An 18,414-nucleotide genomic window follows, 5' to 3' on the forward strand; every position below is an offset into this window, starting at 1 on the left:
TTTCTTCTCTGTGAGAAGGAGATCAATAATCATAGAAAAAATAGCGCTGTGTTTTATATTTACAACTAATATCTATAAGTGTGCCGCGAGAATTCAAGTAACACCCGTAGTGTGCCGCATGTTGAGAAAGGTTGGGAAACACTGCTCTATATCTTGGCCAAAATTGATTGTGTTACATTAATAAGTTCTTTTGGGTCTCCCGGACACTCACATGAACAGACAGTAAATATATAAAGAAATATATTTTTTTGGTAAAGCGAACTCCTTAAAAATTATCCTGTTTTATCCTAAAACTCACTTTGTTAGTGCTACAGTTAACTCCTAGTTGCAGGAGGAGAAAAGGCATAAATGGAAAAAGAAGTTATGTTACATTCATTTTGAGATAGATTTTCACGGCAAGTGAAACAAGCGAGTTTTTCTTCGAACGAATAAAATTTAACGAGGCCTGATTTACTTTATCTTCCTTACTGACATTGTATTTTAAAAATCTTGTTATGGAGTGTATCTAGGCGTTTTTTTTACAACAGATCCAGGCGTTTTGATTTTTAAGAGGTTTCAAGAATCATGGTTTAAAATTGAAACCCCAAAATTCGAAGCTGGGTATGATGATATTTATGCACAATCTGTTGTATATGATACCCGTGATTAGATAGTAGAGTTCTGCATAAATATTATGAAAAAAAAAAGACAACAAGATAGGGACATCTACAATTAACTACCAAGCCAAACGTAACATTTCTTGGAGGAACTAGGTATCCAGAAGCATTTTACCACACACGGTACATGTACTAGGCTATATATTATTATAATATATTTCTGTTTAAAAACCAGTTTCATTTTCAAGATGCGGAAGAGAAAGCTCTTAGAGACTTATGCATTTTTATTGTCAGTATTTACATGGAAACGTGGTTTAGAGATATCGAAGCAACATTTAATGCATTGAATAACCATATTTCAACAAAGCAATTAGAATTTTTTTTCTATTTCATTGGTATTTTTCTCCTGAAGGTAGTAGCTATTCACGATCAACGTGCTTTAAAAATGTAAAATGTAAAACGGATAGATCTCATGATGTAAGTCAATTCGTAATACCTTAAACAATACATATTTTGGTTAACATTTCTTGCTTCTACTGACTTCTTGCAGGCCGACCCGACGAATAGTAAAACGGAAATGATTATGAGAAAGGACAGCAAATTGCGTCTGAATTTACTTAACGTAAGATGCTGCTGACTGAAGTATCAAAGTAATTCAAGAATACAATGATGTTGTGACAAAGAATGACAATTAGAAATAGTTTTGTTATTATTTATTAGACGACTTCACAAAAAGTGCTCCGATAACAAGAAAGGGAAGTTATTGAACAACTAAAATTCTATTATCGAGTGTCATTTTACTAGGACTGTAAAGGTGGTTGTCATTTTTATATTTATCACTATATGATTCAATATGATTTAAAACAACATACTTATGTGTCCTGATATTCCCATGTATAAAGGTTATGTAGTTTTGTTGTACCATGACGAATCACTTTTATTTTATATTAAAAGACTTACGTAATAACATACTACCTTGCTTTGCAACTTTTGTTCACCACTTTTTTAAATATTGTTTCAAATACTGTGCATTTGTTTTAAAAGAAGACAATAAGTTAATAAAAATATATTATGAAGGTTATAACTTTCGAATGATTATAGATAACTTCAAAATAATGTCAGATGTGCGTTTGTGGTAAGAAAAAAAAATGAGATACCAGAAAATACCACACGACCCCAATTTCTATCAAATAATTTTGACCTTAACCTAATAAGGCTGGTTTTATAATGACCTCCATAATAGAACTCTATAATAAAATATGTAGTTCTACCTTCATAATTCTTAATCAAGATATGGTCTCACTCTCTTCAGCCGTTCCCAACTTACGGGTTTATTACAGACATTTGCCTCATATTGTATACTGGTATAGTTTCAAAACAGGTCACTTGTGACATCAGTTAATGTTATTTACGTAATTGGACAAATTTTTCTCATGGGTTGTATAGCCTTTGAAACTATTTTGGTAGAGTGAAGTTTTTCTTTAGGGATAATACTTAAAGAAAAACTCGGAAGTCGAAATTTAAGGCAACCTAAATAAAATTTATTTTAATGTTTCTTCAAATTTTCGAGTTAATGTACAGAAGTATGAAGATGAGATGTAAATACAGCATATTAATTAACAGATAAGTGTTGAAATTTATGGACAACTTCGGAAACATGGTGACTAACACATTTCTACTCTCGAGCTAAAATGTATTTTAAGGTAAAACTAGTGGAGTGGTAGAGTGAAGATTAAACGAGAACAATAAGAATAAAGTAATAAATAAGTGCAGACCCGTTGAGTAGAAAATCCTTGAAGATTCATGCTTTATCCTTATATTACCACTCCAATTAGTTTCATTCTTTCATTTAAATTTAGGATATTCCACGAAGTACGCAACAAATGAAATGTAGAACAGTCAAGGAAAAATTCGGATGCGGCAAGATTTAGAAATATTAGATGGATAACTACGAACATTAAATATTCAAGTGAGATTAAGATGCTCTTCTGAGACAATTGAGTGCTAACGTCTTCGGAGTTGTACTAAACGTGAAAATTTCGAAGTATAATAGCACAAAATAAGAATATATTTTATTTCTACAAAGGAAATTTAAAATAATACTAGTGATAAAACTTCCAATGATAGGCCTATGAAAATATAAACTAAGAACCCAACTGATCCATTGAGATTCACACACCATAGAGAAAATTTGGATCAGATTGCTCAAAACATTCGGCAACTAAATAGAACGAAAATGCCATTCAAAAGATGAAGATGTGAAACTCTTCAAAGAAAAAGGTTTATGGTCTTTTTCATTCTGGGAAGATTATATTACGTAGAAAGCAGTAGAGTTGCAGCGCTATTCCGCTAGAAAGAGACATATTTCATATAGGATAACAAAAGTTGGACTGCCTTTCCATGTCACTTCGTGTGTAAATATATACGCTTAGACATATGAAGTATAACTAATGACTACATGTATATGTTGTGTCTTATTTTTTTTAAAGTTCTCTAGACTTCAGCAAGTCCTTTGATTAAACTTGCTAACAGTTTAAAATTTAGCTCCTCCTTCTCTTCACACACACACATACATATTTATAATAATTGAGATTTAATGTGAAATGAGTTTTAAGCAGCTTGTGTGAGTATATATCGTGATTAAGCCAAAGGTCCTTTATGGAATGTCTAAGTGGAATCTCTCTGACTAGTGTCGTCCGCTTTCACTCAGTGAGAAAATGGTGGTCTTCCTGACTTTGAACCTTGCCCTGCAGCGGAAGTGCTGTGGTAAATCTTATAAAGAGCTGCATGTCCATTTACACAAGTGTCGTCTTTGCTTAAACCTTTGATGAAAATTGTGACCTTGGTCTTCAATAAACATCATCATTATCAACAAGATTACTTGTTTCGCATGGGAAAGCTTCCATGCATTATGTTCACTTTATAAGCTCTTCTTCCTTACGGCTGTTCGCTAAGTTTATGTCTACCCTTTTCTCAATTTTTGTGAATGCACTAACAAAATTAAGAACATCAAAAATTTCGAAAGTGAACCAGATAGCATCTTCAAAATGGCCTTACATGAAATAATAATTGGATTCAAGACGTTTCGTATGTATGCAGTAAAAAGAAATGTTGGTGTTAATTCACAACTATAGTTCCGTGTTGCCCGGGATTTTCTTACTTAAACTCACTCGCACGTTGGAATAAAGTGTTACAATGGTAGTCGTTAAACCCCCCACTTGACGTAATGTGGAAACGTTTTAGTTATACAACATTTAGTGTTGTTTTACATAGAGCTGCCAAACCTTACTTTTACAAGAATCATTTTCTTTTTTATAAAACGGACATGACTCTTATGAGGGCTACATAAAATATGACATAAATTATTCATAAGTGTTTATGAGAAACGAAATAGGTCTACTGAATTAACTCACGAAAATCTGGGAGGAAGAATAGAATAGTGCACATAGGAACAACAGATGGCAGCATTTCTACTCAAATAAATTTCGTCAAAAGATTCATGAGTTGACAAAACTATTTTCATAAACGATTACAAGGAAGTGCAAAACGTTGTTCGTTAGTTGGTATAAATGTCAAATATACCGCGTAAGGTTTTACTCATATTTAAAGCTAATGCAAAGCCTCACTGTCAGTTACTAAAGATACAAGGGTCGTTCAAGGTTGGCTGGGACTTTTATTTCTTCTGAGGAAACAGATAGCTCAAGAAGCACCAAACTATGTCAGCTTTTCAAAGTATTCTTCGTGTGCGTGCGTCCCTGATTCCTTTGGCGTAGAAAGAACTTGGTTCTTGTCGTTGCCACTGGAGGACATCGTCCGCAGTGCTTCATCTGTAGTGACTTTCTTCCCTCCCAGATGGTCTTTAAGGGGTGCAAGCAAATGATAATCACTGGGGGCTAAAAATGGACTGTAGGCGGGATGGGACAGAACTTCCCAGCGCATTTCGGCTGTTCAAAGACCGTCATGTGTGTCCACTTCAGATCAAATGTCAGCTGGCGGGAAACCCACCTTGCACAGATTTTGCGGAAGCGTAAGTGGTCGTGAATGATTGTTTCAACACTCCCGACACTGATATTCACCTCGGCAGCAATATCCCGCACTGTTACTCGCCGGTTCTCAAGAATCATTTGCTAAACCTTTGCGATATTCGCTAGTGTGACTGCAGTTGGGCGAATGTATCCATGCGCTTCATTTGACACCAGCTCCCGTCCTTCGCGACACTCTTCATACCATTCGTACACTCTTGTCCGTGTCATCGTTTGTTCACCATACTGTGCTTGCAATCTTCTGAAATTCTCAGCTGGTTTAACTTTCTCCTTCACAAGAAATTTGATTACACACCGCTGCTCCACAGACACAGACACATGCTTGCCGCCATGTTTGCTGCAACTACCAAATACGTCATACAGGGCACTAGCTACTTGAGAAAGAATACATTACGTCACCCGCAAGTTTCATCATGATCCGGCTATTCATCGATTATTTACGTACAAAAATCCCGGTCAACCTTGAACGACCCTTGTAATTATGATATGGACAGAAGGCCATATGTACGGTTATTAATTCACACAGGAGAGAAACCAATCATCTCAACCTCTTAATCATCTTGACCTGGAACTTCTGAATGAGCATCGTATTCATGCTCATCACTCTCATCTTCTTTTGGGACTAACAGGGCTACCACATTCTCCATCAACCTAGTGTCGCCCGTAGGCAGAAGATAAGAGCCTGTTCTCATAACCACTTTTATCAGAGTTGGCATTTATTAAGTATGTCGTTATAACTGGTTGAGTAAATATTTACCTTTTATTTCATTAATGATGATAATTGTATTTACAATATCAAAAGGAGACTTAGTATAGGACGTGTTTCCCCTGTTAGTTCTCATCCAGCCCCGAAACACACTACCTCAGAACGAGACTGCCTGTCTCCTATATCATACAATATTTACAACTTACGAAAAAATGAATTTTGTTGTTCCATTCGTAACATAACCACCTCAAAGAACTCACATTTAGATTCTACAAGGTTGCTTACTATAATGGTTTAATAATATAGGGGTCATATGCTGATGTAGAAAAATTGGTTGATGTACGAAATTGAAAATTATGTAATTCTTGAAAATAAGCAATTCTTTGTATTCAATAAAAATAAATATCTTACTCTTGAGGTGCTATCGTATTTAGCAGGGCTCTTATCACTTAATTTCTGAGAATATCCACGGCCACGATGTCCATCACAGTTTCCTTGACCGGGGATCGAACCAGGGACTTCACACAGCAGAGTTAAGCACTCTACCACAGAGCCATCGGGCCCCCATATTTTAACTATATTTTTCCTTCAGTGAGTTCGGTGAGGCATATTAAGAATCTGTATACGGTTTCGGCATAAAATCGTTAAAACTGACGTGGAACACAAGAAAATATAAAAAGATCCAGATTGCATTTGCAAAATGCTGTAAGTAAAACTAATAGCAGTGCCTAGTAAAACTACTAATAGTAAAAGTTTTGTTTGTATGTCGTCATGTTTCCTCAATTACTATCAAAACCAGAAGTATTAGTATATTTATATCACATCCAATTTTAGCAGAGAGTTTAAGGTGAACATGGACTATATGCTTGAGGTGCTTTATTGATTACAGAAAACCGATTCTCTCTCTATGTATTTATGTTTTTACCTTATAACGTTCACCGTTTAAACTGGAAGTTGTTAATGTCTATTACTTCCTGTTTTAATAGAGAAATTAGAGTAGAGATTGAGTTGAGTTGAGTTGATTTTGAGTTTAACGTCCCGTTCAGCAGCGAGGCTATATGAGACGTGGACCTACTGATTAACGTGGAATCCGAACCACATGAGCTCCCGCCGGGAATCGAACCCAGGCCTCCCACGCCAAAGGCGCGTACGCTAACCGCTTAGCCACGGAGGAGCTCTAGAGTAGAGATTGAGTACAATTTTAGGATGTTTAATTAGTTACAGAAAACAGCTTCTCAATATTTGTTACTGCTTCTCTATAACGATCAACGTTAAAAACCTGAAGTTGTTGATTTATGTCACTCCCACTGTAAAACGGGGTTAAGTGAAAAGATGGCACTTTTCATCAAACTGCCAAATCGATTCCACGAAATCGATGCTCGCTATCTCTATTTAGTATTTTTGCTCTATGTAGATCAATATTGAAACCGGACGTCGTAGTGGATTTTAACCACTTCCGGTTTTAGTAGAGACTTAAGGATGTAGATTAAACGTATTCTTGGTACGATTAATTGATTGTAGAAAACTAGTTCCCTCTATCTAACACCATTTTTACTCTATAGTGACCAACGTTAAAACCAGAAGTGGTTGATGTCTGCTACTTTTGGTTTTAATAGAGAGATTTGAGTGGAAATGGAATCTATTACCGGAACGTAATTGATTGTTGAATATCACTTCTAGCAATTCTTGACATTTTCACCTGTAACAATCGACGTTAAAACCGAAAAATCATTGGTTTTAACACTTCCTGTTTCAATAGAGGGTTAACAGAGGAGATGGTACACATTCCCCTAAAAACTAAATCGATTCCAAAAATGCATCTCTCTATCTGTTATTGGTCTTACTCTATGTAGATGAACATTTAAACTGTAAATTGTGGTGAATTTCTACCACTTCCAGTGTTAGTACAGTTTCAAGAATAGAGACGTAATAGGTTTTAGGGGTTACAGAAAACCACTTCTTTTGATGTATTTCCGTTTTTGCACTAAAGCGATCAACTTGAAAGGCGGTGACGGTTAATGTCTACCATTTCCAGTTGAATATCGGATTCAGAAACGAACTGGAGTCCAAACTTCTGACACTCAACATTTTGACCAAATTTAGTGATGATGATTAAGTAATTCTTGACTTTTTGCCTTTCGGACGAGCGGACGGACGGAAGGACATACCTAAGTAGGGACGTAAGCTAAACCATGTTATTTAAAAAGTTTCTACATCTTCCCTACAAGCCAAACATTTAACGTGGGCTATTTATGATATCATAATACTATTACACACAATTGTTTACACTATCTGGATAGTCTTGAAAATAACTACCTGAGACACTGTCGCAATCACATTCTAAATTTTTGAAATTCCTCGTTGTTTATAGCCTTTTTCAAACAAAAAGGGAGAGTAGTGAGAACTTCACCTTTTTAAAATGTGATCCTTACTTTTAATAGTTATTCCCTTGGCGTATGGGTTTTATCTGTCGATAGAAATGGTTGATTAATTTCCTAGAACATGATTCTAATTAACATCGGAATTTAAAATTTAATCTACATTGAAAATTCTTTAAACAACTTTCCTGTTAGCAATAATAAACTAAAATCACGCCCTCTTTCATATATTTTTTTTTGTTTAATGGACCAATTAGAATCTAGTTTCCTTATTACACGCTATTTTTAAAAGTTCTTTCTTTAGAGTTATTTACATTATATACAGTTTGTTTCATTAGGCAGTTAGTAATTATCACTAGCAAAATACCAGCAGTAATCCCAGAACACGGAAAACGTATATGTAACTTAATAATGAAAACTAATGATAATGCAAAGGAACACTGCCCTTGGTTTATTTGTTATATTTGAGTTCTAGAGCTCTTTTAGCACTGAAGCTATATGAAATGTGAATCTATAGCTTAACGTGGGGTCCGAACCACACGAGCTTCTGTATGGGATTTAATCGGGTCTCCCGCACCGAAAATGCGTATGCTAACCGGATAAGAAACAGTGCTGAAAGAAAGACGTTTGTTCAGCAAAAGCGAATGTGAAAACTATTTATCCTTCCCTTAGAAATGTGACAAAGGGTAAGTGAAAGAAAAGGTACCGTTAGGAGTTCTTTGGTCTCGAAAGTACTTACCTCTAATGCCTGGCTTCCCCCGGTTCGATCCCGGGCCAAGTAGGTTTATAACTAGTTAGTGAACAACAAGGTGTCCATGGGTTTTCTAGAAGTGTTCCAGTTTTCTCCCACAATCTCATTGCACTAATTCTTCCATAATCATTCACTTGTTTCATAACCCGTCTCCCTTAGCCTACAGTGATCGTTTCTGATCTATGGTGACGAAATTACACACCTAGTGCAGCACCACCAAGCAGGAAAAGAAGGAAGTTGCCAGTCTTGTGGGCAACTTGTACAATTGACTGCGTGGCAGGTGTGCTAAGTGCATATCGATACAAATGTCGTCGAAAATAAGTGTTTATTGGAAGGGCTACAACACTGCCCTTTCCGATGTGAACTACAGTTATAGTACCATTATCAAACTGTTCAAGGAGCGTAGATTCACTGTGTCCAAAAATGGCATATCATGGGTGTTGAAGGGGCAGTTAGAGCGAGGCGTGGGATGATTTCTGAGAGCAAAAACAGACCAACACTCGGCCTGCCACTAGCCACACACGCGCCAAAAGTCGAGAAGTCAGGGCTCTGGTCACCAGGAAGAATCCAGTCACACAGGAGTATTGTGAACCCGCTACATACATCAATCACTAAAGACAGTGCACACCATCATTCACCGCAATTTGAGGTCGGTAAAGCGACGGAAGTGTCGAGTTCAGAAATTCTTGCCAAAACATATCCAGAAACGTGGCACCCACTGTCGAAAGATGTATGAGTTGTACCTGGCTGGTATAAAGTGGAAGTTTATTGTAATACTGGACAAGGCATGTATTTATCTGGATGCCTGTCACAAGCCACGTGCAATTTTTTATCGATCGACAGGTGCTATGGACTTTCAAAGATAGTTCACTGAATGCAAGGAAAGTTTTGGTACACGTTTCATGACCATTCCTGGATACTCGTACCAGCGCAAGCTGACTTTACATCGTGTAGCCAAAAATGAAGGGTGTGAGGTAAGAACGTGGTAACACACAAATTTTCAATTGCTGAGTTGTACAGCACTCGATAGACAGCAACGCATACTGCTTCGTTTAATCTTGTCTGTTTAATCATTCATGTATAGTCTTATGTGAAAAATCAGCTTTCCGACTTTGAAAATGAATTGTGCAGCAGAAAAACTCTAATTTCTTAAAATAGTAACATTGTGGGTAACCATGTTCTCGCCTCACACCCTTCAAATATGAAGGTGAATTCGGAAAATTATCATTCTAGCGTCCTGACACACACTTATTGCCAAGACATTCCCCATCTCTATGGAAGGGACAAGAATCATGTGTGGGTACACACAGAAAAAGCATCAAATCACACATCTCGCTTAACCTGCCTTTTCCTCCAACAAATTTGGCAGAAGAAATTGCAATTCGCACTATTCCATTCACAGACTTTCCAGTGACGTCTCCTGATGCATCACCAATTTACTTTTTGCGCCTTCGCCCTTCTGAAACGAAATTTGTCTCACAGGAGATTCCACACCGTTGAAGGGCTATGGAAAGCCTGTCGGGAGAAGTGGTTATGACTTGACATGGCTACACTTCGTGCCAGACTTCTACAATAGAAACTTCGCTGTTGAGCAATTGCCCAGATTCAGGACCACCAAAATACTTCACTCTCGTTCGAGGCGACATGGTTTCCCTTAAGTCAAGTGCCATTTGAAATCGGCACCATAGATCAGAAACAACCTCTGTAAACCATATGACCATGGGACGTTAAACTGAAAGATTCCATTTCATTTCCGAAACAACCATAACACTTTCATTCATGCAAAGAATATCTTTACCTCTTGTTCTGTGAACTTCTTAAAAAAAATCAACCTACGTGGTAGAACTATGGGGAAGATGCATTGATGGAACTGCGTCTATAGACGCATTTCCCGAAAAGGCAAAAAATGCTTTTATGATATGCGTCTATAGATGCCCTCTTCCCAACTCATAGTCAATTGCGAACAGACATGTTCTCCATCAAAGAAATCAAGATGTGAAAGAAGAGAGAAAGAAACAAATGCACTACTGTAAGAAACTACAACTACACAATTGGTCCTTACAAGTTTGGGGCAGTTTTAGAAAATTAATTCGAAAAGAATTCAACGAAGGTAATTTTATTCCATCAGAATTTCCTGTGTTTAATAAATAGTATTTTGCATCTTAAAATTCCTTTTAGCATCAGTGTTTAGTTCCTTCCATTGAGGTTTAGTGTCCCTTTCAGCAGCGAGAACGTGAAATCCGAATTATATAAAGGAGCTCCCTCGTGGCTAAGCGGTTAGCGTACCCACCTTTGGCGTGGGAGGCCCGGGTTTGGTTCCAAGCGGGAGCTCATGTGGTTCAGATTCCACGTTAATCAGTAGGTCCACGTCTCATATAACCTCGTTGCTGAAAGGAACACTAAACTAAAACTAACTCAACTCAACTCCGAATTACATAAAATCCCGCTGGGAATCGATCCCAAGTCAGCTACGCCGAAGACGCATGTGCTAACCATATAGCTAAGAGGAATCTCAGAGATAGCACCCGTGCTATATGAAATGAGGACATACAGATTAATCTAGAGTTTGAACCACATGAGATCCCACAGGGGTAGATATCCGAATCTTTTGGAGAGGCGCATAAGCTAATTATCTAGTCACCAGAGATCTTATTGATTAACTACGTTTCACAAGTCAATTCTGCTTACATTGTAGGAAGAAAAAATCAGGAATAGAAGAAGCATATACTATATGTATCCATGTAAGTTATTTTACATAAAAGGATCAAATATATATAGTTATTGAGAAATATCCTTACTTTCGACTTACTATAAAAGCTCGTGTAACGTTCTTATATTACATTTAACCTTTTTATGTAGATAAAGTAATTAAATATCGACCATGAACCTTCGGAAGAAATAAGTGAGCATTGAATGAGTCTACTCTTCATCGGATATTGAAAGTCAAATGGAAGTATCAAAAAGATATCCGAGCAAGTATGCATATTATATATCTCGTGAAAGGCTGTGATTCAAGAAAAACAGGAAAGATAGACAATGTATTAGTAAGCCTTCACACTAGATCCTGTAAGCCGCTCACGTGAGCTACAGCTGCTAGCTTTACATTGTCTTAAATGTACGCCTTCACACACGCGCTCCGGTGGAAGAGCCGCAGCTCTGAGCTGCTATGAAGATCACCCCGCCAGTAGCCGGCTCGAAGGGCTGCTTGTGGGGAAGAAAATAACATGCAGTCTTATGAGAGCCCTTCACACGTGGGTGTAAACTCGGTTGCAATGAAGAAAAGTGTACATATATTTGATATTGAATATTTTCTTATTTTGGTGTTACTCTTATGTAATGCACATTTTATACTAATATACAGTTTATTAAACGAAGATATAGACATCCTGAATTAATTCAAAAAATTTCTTTCATCTTTTCTCAGTTTAGGAAATAAACTATTACAACGATATCCTGTATTTATGTTGTTTATTTCATATAATATGTAGGGCAAAGTGCTTTAACGTATGCACTTGCTATTCAATAGAAAAAGAAGAAAATGATATAATGTCATGAATAATCTTATTTTGCAGATGTTATATTTTCAGTCGATAGATATCAATGTTTGTTGATTAGTTGTTTCGCTTCTTCCTCTCTTTGGCATGATTTAGGGACGAGAAAATCAGTTATTTCCAATGCCAAAGAGAGTGTGCGATTTCCATTCACACTCTACAGTTACAGTTGTTAAGGACAATCGTACGGTTACTATGATAACAGTTCCGTTGCCGGACTTATTTTTCTATGCTTGTTACAAGTATAATGAATTATACAGAAGTTTAATGAATGGCTGTGAAACAAATAACAAGTATTCTGAAATATACTGCATTTAAATGCTTGCAAATAGTGTGTAATTAATGTATACTTATCGTAGTACTAAATAAGTAGCAGTTATATATTTATATATAATTTATATTATAAAATTCAACCGAACTCAGGCAAAACCCTAACCATTTAGGTGTTCCAGCTACTTTTTACGTAGCCGACACTTGGCACATATGATATTCATGTGCTAAGTATATACTTCAGCTACCTACAGCTTTAGGTACTTGTTACACTTAATTGATATTTGCAACAATGTACCACAAATATAGCATTTATATACCTGGCTCAGTTTCGCACTCTAATAGTCATTGTCTTCTTTCTATGTCTCACTTGAGACATATATCTGTCATGTTCTAGGTACGTCCTTTAGGTACATACTGTTTCAGTTACTCTAATAGCACAAGATATGGTAGACATGCGCCATTTAAGTGTTCTAAATTCATCTACCACATTTGATGCATTTCTTCCTTCTTTTTCTAAGCGATTGTACACTAGAAGCAACAAACGCATCAACTTTACTAGACGGCAACTGTCGCCGATCATTTGAAAGTGAATATGGAAGAACCATGAAATAAAGTAAATAGTGTGTCGTCATTTTGTTATAAAATTACATGGCGAGCAGATTTTACCTCATCCGAAACGGCTTTCGTCCTCTACACGCCGTTAAAGGAGCACTCTGATTAGCCAAATTCAAGAGACAACAATTTATTCCTCTATTAGCGACTTTCTCTCCACTGCCTCCGTGGCCAAGTCGAAAGACCACGCGGCTAGTAATCCAAAGGTTGGTTCTTCGCGCCCACAATGGAGTACATTTTTGTACTTGTTTAAAGTAATTTTTAGACTTACCTTAATGTAAACACATTACGCATATAGGCGATTTAACATATTTTAGAGGAGTAATTTTGTGGTTCATTGACCCTTACGGCATGGGGCACATACCAACCTCGTTCCCCAGGTACACCCAGCCAAAAAGTATCCCCCCTAAGTGCTCTAATTCCATTACTTGGGGTCCAGGTCTTTTTCAAATGTGAGAACGCCTAGACAGATGTAACCCAAATTACACGTAACTTTTTTCCGCACTGACAGTAGTTGCTAGCACTGAAACAAGTCTGTATGGAAGTAAAATTGTGAATAGATGACGCACGAAAAATTTCTCCATTCTGAGATCAATCTCTCTGGCTCAGAGCGTGTTGTCCAATGAACATCACATGTTAATCTCAATATTACTATGTGTAATATATTTTTCATTATATATTTTATATTCAAAGAAATAAAAACACTGATCACATATGAATCAGAAAATGCTTGAAAGTAGCTGAAAATATCAAATCTAGAACAACTACTGGAAATAAGTTTGTAAATGATTGCGTCCATTGAGAGACCTTCTCCAATTCTCCTCATTCCAACATCTTTTCCTTTCTGGAGGAGAGAAGATGTTGCTTGTCACACTGAGTATGCATTAAAATTGAATTTGAAACAGAAACACTTGAAAAGGCTTCAGCCTGGCCGGGATTCGAACCTGGGTCCACCAAATAGAAGTTCTATGCGCTAACCACTTTTTTAAAGTTAGTCCTAACCGGGATACTGTTCGCCATTGGCAATTCGCGCAATTTCTGCGTAATCGAATCACGACAGAGACACAAACACAGAAAGATCCAGGACAGTTAAAACTCAGACATTGCTCTTCAGTGGATTGCATCTCGTGATCCGAAGCCGAACGCCCGAGACCACTCGACTATTGCCACCGGCCGACCACTCACCTACCGCTCCATTTAAGCTTCCACCCAAACTAATACATAGTTAAAATTGTTTCATGGAAAAATATAAAGAAGATACTCAAATATAACGAAAACAAACAAACATAAACAAAATATAAATAAAAATATAAACAAGAAAACATAAGCACCTTGTGTGAGTGTCTTAATGACTTACTCGAGATTTCCTTGTTTAACTCAAAAACAAGTTATATAGACGCTCCTCAATGACAAAAATATCACGAAACGTTCTTCAAGTTGAGGCTTCGCCATCTGCAGAGCCATAGCCTGTGGGAGCCAGGGGGCAACTGCCCTCCAGAGAAGCTCCCCGCCGTTCAAGGGGGCCCATTTTCAGACAAAATTTTCTTACTCCATATACGATAGGAACATGAAATTAGAAATGAAGCATCAAATAGGGTCGCTACATTACATAAACACAACAGCAGACAAAAAGTAAATAGAACAAGAATGAGTCGTGGACCCATTTCAGTAATAAGTGCCTACTACTAGGGACTCTAGAAATAATACTTATTCGTATGGCTTTGAGATTTATCAATATTGTCCCCTTAATAATTATGGTATGTATGGAATGGGCCCAAGGAGTAACTAACGCAACCGCAGACGTTGCCGTGCGGGAGGGCCCATAAAAGTTTAAGACAAAGTTGGATAGAGGGGGCCAATAATTAGAAAATCAATTTTTCTTGGGGGCCCAAATAAGCTCATATAATGCTTGCTCCCGCACAAAAGAATCTAAGTTACGGCGCTGGTCATTGGTTTCAGGGATGGTCCCGATTTACATTTCATTTCGTCTAACTTCTAATTTCCAAAGGAATGACGAAAGAAATTATTTACATATTCTTTGAATTGTAACAACACGTGTAAAAATAGACAGTTCTATGTTTATGTTCCATAACTACTAGTTTATTTTCTTATATTCATATGAGAAGTTTGTGGCAAATTGAACCGGTGGCACTAGCCGAGTGATCCCGGACGTTCAGCTTCTGATCATAATGCGCAATCTACTAGGGGTTCAAATTCCTCTGAAGAGCAAGGTCGGAATTTTAATTGTCCTTCTGTGTTCGTGTTCCTGTAGTGTTTGGAATACATCTTAAGGATATGAGGTGGCAGTGGCGAACAATACTCCGGTTGGGGCGGTTTGTTTAAAAAAATGTGAAAGCAGGAAACTCCCATTGCAGCTACTTGGGTTCAAATCCCGTCGTGGTAATTATTATTTTTTCTGAATGGTAAGATAATGGTTATGCAATTGGTATTGTAATTATGTTATTCCTTTATTATTATTATTATTATTATTATTATTATTATTATTATTATTATTATTATTATTATTATTATTATTATTATTATTATTATTATTATTATTATTACAATGGAAAGAAAAAATAACATAGTCGAAGGTATTCATAGGGACAGAAAAGATACAGAGTATGTCAGATGTTTCTTACGTTTACACATGAACGCAATAATATTATTACGTTTATGGATTTACAGCTAGAATTATTGTAACAAGGAATGGAATATAAAGATTTGTTAGCTGATAACAGTAATGCATTTTGTTTCGCCTTTCTTCTAAATAGAAAGATGAGGTGGCATCTTAAATAGGATCATTCTAATAACTAAAGTTGTAAATTCGATCACTATTTGCAATTGGTGCACAGGTAGGAACAATTCCTTGGAACTCATTTTTGGCCCATACTACAGCCGTAAGGACGTGTTTAGCCCTTATGTGTTCATCAATTCTTGTCCAAACACGTTACTTGCCAGACAGTTACGCAGGTTGATACGGATGACGTAATTTTGTGTTGTTGGCATTTCATCTGTAAAGGATGTTGTCTCAACTCTTAGACCCAGAGAAATTGAATATTTTTTATGTTAGTATGCATCAGAAGTAACAGCTTTGTAGATTACAAAAATTTCTTGGCTTGCGACAGCCGGAATCAAGTTCGCGTCCCCAACAGTATGAAACTAATGCTTAAGCCACTACTCTAAGCATCACTGTTCTGGGAGAAGGAAAAAATGGAGCTGCACTGAATTCAGTAATTACACAATTTTACGATTGCAGTGTAATAATGCTGAAACTTTCTGATTTCAGGGATGATAAAATAGTAAAGTATTATGCAGAAACAAAAGTCCAGAGAAGTCAACTTTAAATTGACAACTCATATGTACGGAGGCGCTGCCGTATGCTCTCACCTCGGGCCCTGATTTTTTACAGCAAGGCATTGGACAGATACTTATACCGATTGGAATCTGGTGTTTCAGGGCACTGGATTATTTTTTAAGTTAGTTAATTTAACGAACCTTCCTGAGTACCTTGTTTCCTATTTTGACGCGTTTTATTCACTTTTACAGTTTTTCCACTAACTCTTTAAAAACAGGGACAAAAACACAGAAAAATGAAATCACAAACACTATTCGCGCGTTCTTCACTTGCCTGAAGTAAAACAATCAAATATGGTGAACATGGAATTTTTGCCTTCCATTTTCTATGTGGAGTCAAATCCAGAGTTGGAGTGGGTCAGCGGGTCAAATTGATCGAGTTTTCTGAATGAGTCAGTTGGTCAACAAAATGTGACACACTGCGACCCATCACCCACCGTGACCCATTGCAACGCAACATTTACCGTGACACACCACTCACTATGACGCACTCTGCCCACCGATCCTCTCTACTCATTGCCTTGTAGACAGCATCTTCTGACGCGACAAAACGCCAATGTACTACAAAACTACTACCCAAAAATATGTTAAATCGCCTATACGTGTGATTTGTTTACATCAAGGTGGGTCTAAAAACACTAAACGAAGAACCAAAAAAGTACCCCGGATGGGGCTCGAACCACAAACCTTATGATTACTGGGCGGCTGTTTTTCCGATTTCGCCACGGAGGCGATTAAGGAGATGTCGGTTGTAAAGGGATACATCGTTGAGATCTTTTTAATTTGGTCAATCAGTGCTCTTTTGACCGTATATATGAGACGATAACTGTTTCGGATAAGATGAAATGCGTTCGACATGTAATTTTATAACAAAATGACGCGTGTCTATTTACTTTATTTCATAGTTTTCCCATACTCACTTTCTAATGATTGACGACAGTTGCCATCTAAATTCATACAATTATCGCACTCAAGATTTTTCACTTCATGATGTTGAGGCAGATGTTATTCTTGACCCACGGAGCTCACTTAAGGAACAATTCGTCAGAAAAAAATAATATATAATAATAATCGCATGCACATGACTGGCTATAGTTCGTGTTGGTCCAATCGCGATTCTCTGCGACGAATCGAAGGAGAGCAGATCAAAACGAAGTCCTTGCTGCTACGCGGTGGTAACGACACCCCGACGCGAGATATCTGTTTCGACTCGACGAAACCCTGCCGGCAGTGGGACACTAGCGGCAATCCTTCGACTCGTCTCTATATTGACGATCGACATTTACCCGCAACTGGGCCATTAGGTGTTGGCGACGTTTATGGGATGGGGTAGGTCCATGTTTCATATAGCCTCGCTGCTAAAAGGGACGTTAAACTCAAAATCAACTCAACTCAACAAAAAATACAATGCTTCGTGTCATATATCCATATATGCTTACCATGCGCTTTATAATAATTGCTGAAGCTTGTTTATTATATGGAGTGCTTAGAGCACAGGGCAATCAACCCAAAATTTGTGAGAAAAATAGACATAAAATTTGCGATGTAAGCTTTTGTATGTTGGTCTACGTACCTTGATTTGAGGCTTTCAAATTTTATCCGCATTTCCACTGAAAAGTATCGATAATTCAACAAGGAAATAAATAGACCATGATAATTTAATTGAAATTCATCGTAATTTTGCCCATGACAAACCCTTTACCATTTTATATCATAAAGGTCAGATCCATCATTATTGTAACAAAGTGGTGCTTGAGGTATATTGACCAGTGTTCGAAGTGTAAAAAAGCAGAGTCGGTATGTTTTATTATGATTTTGACTCAACATACCGACTATTTAAATATTGTCTTGATCACTGAAAAACCGGAGACGATATGTCCCCATTATAGAAAAACCAGAGGCGGTATGGCATACCACCACATACCGTCTCACTTCGACCATTGGGATTGACCGTAGGAAGTCAAACTCCACTTAGTTAGAATTTGACAACCTGATTTTATTACAAGTCTAAACTCTTTAGTCGGTAGAAAAGAGGAAGTGTATCATGTGTCAGAGTAGAAGACGATGTGTTTTGGTGGGTCAGTGGTTCATTGAGGGTGGTGGGTCGGAGTGGGTCATGGTGGGTAATGGATCAGAGTGAGCTAAGG

General features: G+C 37.3%; 1 protein-coding gene across 1 annotated transcript in view; it reads right to left on the reverse strand.

Moving 5' to 3' along the window:
- The window catches only part of LOC145678744 (tachykinin-like peptides receptor 86C), a gene marked incomplete in the record, with an annotated part of 805,565 nt that overhangs the window by 325,590 nt on the left and 461,561 nt on the right, over positions 1-18,414 (reverse strand).

This window comes from Thermobia domestica, chromosome 1, assembly GCF_964235325.1.
Source record: "Thermobia domestica chromosome 1, izTheDome1.hap1.1, whole genome shotgun sequence".
In the NCBI taxonomy this organism is placed as follows: Eukaryota; Metazoa; Arthropoda; class Insecta; order Zygentoma; family Lepismatidae; genus Thermobia; species Thermobia domestica.